Source organism: Aegilops tauschii, chromosome 1 (genome assembly GCF_002575655.3).
Source record: "Aegilops tauschii subsp. strangulata cultivar AL8/78 chromosome 1, Aet v6.0, whole genome shotgun sequence".
Classification (NCBI taxonomy): Eukaryota; Viridiplantae; Streptophyta; class Magnoliopsida; order Poales; family Poaceae; genus Aegilops; species Aegilops tauschii.
In genome coordinates, this window is record NC_053035.3 from 931,712 (window position 1) to 936,161 (window position 4,450).

Sequence of the window (4,450 nt, forward strand, 5' to 3'; positions counted from 1 at the left end):
TGCTGACGTCAGGAGTTGTTGCGCCATTGGGGTGAGGGGGCACACCCCACGGATTGGGCACAGGTGCCGCCCACGGATCAGGGAGAGGGAGGAGATGCCCTCCGGCGCCGCCATCACATGCACAGGCTTTGCCCGGCGCCGACCACCGGCAGCGGCGGAGGGGGAGGTGGGTCACAGGGGGAGCTCTCAGCGACGGCGGTTGAAGCCTCCTGTGTCGCCCGAGAGGGGGGCAACGCTTTCACTAGAAATTGGATAAAGCAATTTGCATAATTAGTTGTGACCAAGTCTTGCTCTTTCAGCCATTGGTTAAGACATGGAGATGGAAAAGAAGATTGCTGAGAGTACCTCGAGGGCCCTTTGCTTCTGCCCTTCGAATCATCGCCCACCTGGAGGAGAAGGTGGATGTGCTCAATGCCCCTATTGTCACAAACTGAGCGTAGCTCAGATGATTAGATTTTTTATGGTGGAACCAACACCAAGGTTTATGTCAGTTAAAAAAAATACCAAGGTTCAAGTCCTACACTTAACACTTGTGGTTCCTTTTTTCTGGATTTATTTCAGGCCTTTCAGCGATTTGTGTTCAGTGAGAGTAGACGTTCCCATCGTTACAAAGGCGTATATGACGAATTCGTCAATATCAAAATGGTGTGCCAGCTTAGTATCTCGGAGGTGTTTATATATAGGATAATGTGTGTGCGTGCATTTATAGGGTTGAGTATATGTGTGTATGTGAGCGCTTACGATTGTACTGTATTAAAAACTATTTTTTTAATACAATCAATAAGTTCTCATGCTGGACTATAATAAACCATATTACTGTTTATTAGTATATTATTACACTTTAACAAAGCATCGGATGCAAAGATGGAGTTGTCACTAGAAAGCGACAGCCCAACAGCAAGACAACACTTATGGACCGCTGGACCACCACCATAGATCTCTAGCTGGAACCCCAACTCTAGCATTATCACCACCATGTTTCTCCAGATCTAGCATTAGCACCCCCAATTCCTCCATCACAGCAAGAAAACACACCCTTCCTCATCCAAGCCATGGATGTCGCGTCGGGGGCTTTGATCCCCTTGATCAACAAGCTCCGGAGCCTACTCGTGGACGAGTACAACCTGGAGAAACGCGTGAAGAAAGGTGTCAAGTCTCTGATCACAGAGTTGGAGATGATGCACGCCGTTCTACGCAAGATAGGCGCCAAGCCACCGGAGCAGTTCGACGAACAGGTCCTCATCTGGGCGGGCAAAGTGAGGGACCTCTCGTACAACATGGAGGACGCCGTCGACGCTTTCATCGTGCGTGGGGAGGAGGACGGCCATGACGGTGGCTCCACCAACATGAGGAACAGAATCAAGAAGTTCCTGAGAAAGACCACCAAACTTTTTACCAAGGGTAAGGCTCTTCATCAGATCTCTGACGCCATTGAAGAAGCACAGCGGCTCGCCAAGGAGTTGGGCGAGTTGCGCCAAAGGTATATGATTGAGGCGCACGCCAATGGTAGTCGTGATGCCATTGACCCTCGCTTGAAGGCGGTGTACAAAGATGTCACTGAGCTCGTTGGGATAGATCACGTAAGAGATGACTTGACTGAGAAGCTGTGTGATTGTGATGAGAGGTCCAAGGACCACTTAAGGACCATGTCTATTGTTGGATTTGGTGGGTTGGGCAAGACAACTCTCGCCAAAGCAGTCTATGACAAGATCAAAGTGGAGTTTGATAGTGTAGCTTTTGTTTCCGTGTCGCAGAATCCTGACATGACCAAGATTTTCAAGAAGCTCTTATATGAACTTGACAAGAGCAAGTATGCAACCATCAACGAAGCTGCTAGGGACGAGGGTCAACTCCTCGATGACTTGAGAATATTTCTTCAAGATAGGAGGTACGTACGTAGCAGCAAAAGATTGTCATTATTCTTTCCAGGCGACCATGAATGCTAGTTAGTAAATATCGTGTCCCAAGTCAGTTTTATTTTGGTTCTATTAAATGGACACTGTTTAGGCCTTACGTTTATGTTTTATATGAATCTTCCAATTATGCACAATATATGTTTCTAACCGATTAATCTTTTTTATAAAAATTTTGAGCTGGCAATGCCACATCCTAATTAATTTATCGCCGACTTATGGACAAAACATATATAGACATATTTATATTCGTTGATTTGCAAATTAATGCTTTAAAAATACAGGTACCTCATCGTAATCGATGACATATGGGATGAAGAAGCATGGGAATTTATCAAGTGTGCTTTCTTTGACAACTGTCTCGGTAGTCGAGTAATGACTACCACACGCATAGGCAGCATCTCTAAAGCATGTTGCTCTTCTTGTGATGATATAATATATCAGATGAATCCTCTTACTGATGATGACTCCCAAAGACTCTTCTACAAAAGAATATTTCCTCATGGAAGTAATTGCCCTGCTGAATTGGAGCTAGTATCTAGAGAAATCTTAAAGAAATGTGGCGAAGTACCACTAGCCATCATCACCATTGCTAGTATTTTAGCAAGAAATGGTCAAGATCTACAGATAGAGCCAAAGTATCACTGGGACAACATACTTGGCTCTATTGGTCGTGGACTTACGGAAGGTGGTAGTGCGAAGGACATGCAGAGAATATTGTCCTTTAGTTATTACGATTTACCTTCTCATTTGAAGACTTGTTTATTATATCTCAGTTTATTTCCAGAGGATTTTGAGATAAGGAGAGACCGGTTGATATGGATGTGGATAGCCGAAGGCTTTGTGCAAGGTGGAGAACAAGAAACTGGACTATTTGAGCTCAGAGAGAGTTACTTCAATGAGCTCGCAAATAGAAATTTGATTCAACCAGTAGATGTTGATGCTGCAGGCAGTGCAGAAGCTTGTCGTGTGCATGATATGGTGCTTGATCTGTTATGTTCCTTGTCCAGTGAACAAAACTTTGCTACAATAGTAGATGGTACTCACCAAAGCAATCTTATTTCACACAGGAAGAGTCGCAGATTATCTTTTCAAAACAGCATGTCAGAGCCCACCAACCATTGGGTCAATGCCACAAGTATGCCACAAGTGAGGTCTATTGTTCTCTTTAGAACAAATACTGATCTAATCCAGACTATTTCATGCTTTCAAGTTTTACGTGTATTGGATTTGGAAGGTTGTGATCTTGGGAGAAATCACCACAGTATTGATCCCAGGCATATTGAGAATTTATTACACCTAAGGTATCTGGGGCTAAGAGGAACTTCTGTTCGTGAGCTCCCTGTGGAAATAGGGAAGCTCCAGTTATTGGAGATACTCGACTTAGCAATAACTGTAGCAGTGATTCCGTCAAGTGTTGTCCGTCTAAGACGTTTGATATGCCTAAATGCACCCAATTCAGTGTTACCAGCTGGGATTGGGGACCTGACGTCACTGGAAGAGCTGGCAGGAAAATTGGTGGATGTGAAAGAGCTAGGGCAACTGGTCAAGCTGAGAGTGCTCCTCCTTTACTGGAATGAGAACGATGAGAGCATGTGTAATTATTTGGTGGAGTCCCTAGGCAAGCTGCGAAAAATGCAGAGTCTAACAATTTCCTGTTTAGGGGATGCAAGGTTTGACGTCAGCTGGGATGGTTGGGTGCCCACCCCATAGCTTCGGTACCTTCGGTTTGAAAGATGCACCACCGCATTACCTAGGTGGGTTAATTCATCATCGTTTCCCCTCCTCTCCTCCATGAGTATTGAAGTGGACAGAGTGCGGCCGGAAGTTGACATTCAAATCCTCGGGAAGCTTCCCGCTCTTCGTTTTCTCTGGCTTTGGGTCAACAAATCTCAGCACACTCGTGTTGAAACATTCGTCATTGGCGCTAATGCATTCCCATGTTTGAGAGAGTGCCGCTTCCATGAATTTCTCACGGGGCCATCTATGTTTCCTCGAGGAGCTATGCCAAAACTTGAAATCCTGCGGTTCTCAGCCCGAGCGTCGGATATTGCCAGCGGTGACCTGGATGTCTGCATGGGGCACCTCCCTTCCGTACAACAAGTCGGTGTTTACCTTTGGATTGAGAAAGGCAGCTCTTCAGATAAGTGCAAGGAGGAAGCAGATGTTGTGCTGAGGCATGCAGCGGACACCCATCCCAACCGTCCCACCCTTTTCACTTCCCGTGAGTACTTTCTCTCAGGTTTATTTTTATTTCTCAAATTATGGCTTAATTCTATTTCTCCAAACAATGCACATGCTGATTGCTTTATTTTTCTCAGATTATTAACCCCAATGACAATGACGAATGACGATCCCCTGTGTGCCGGTCAAGCTCCGGTCGCAGCTTGGCTTCTTGTGCAACCGAGTGTGAGAGTTAGGTGGTGTTTGGTTCTTTAGTCCTAGGACTTTTTCTAGTCCCTAGGACTTTTTAAAAAAGACTCTCAAGGAAGTGCTTCTAAGGACTTTTAGCAAAAAGTCCTACCCTGTTTGGTTTG

General features: G+C 45.2%; 1 pseudogene; it reads left to right on the top strand.

Annotated features, from left to right (window-relative positions):
* The first annotated feature begins 973 nt into the window (after positions 1-973).
* On the top strand, positions 974-4,242 carry LOC109735198 (disease resistance protein RGA5-like; annotated as a pseudogene).
* Positions 4,243-4,450: the final 208 nt, after the last annotated feature.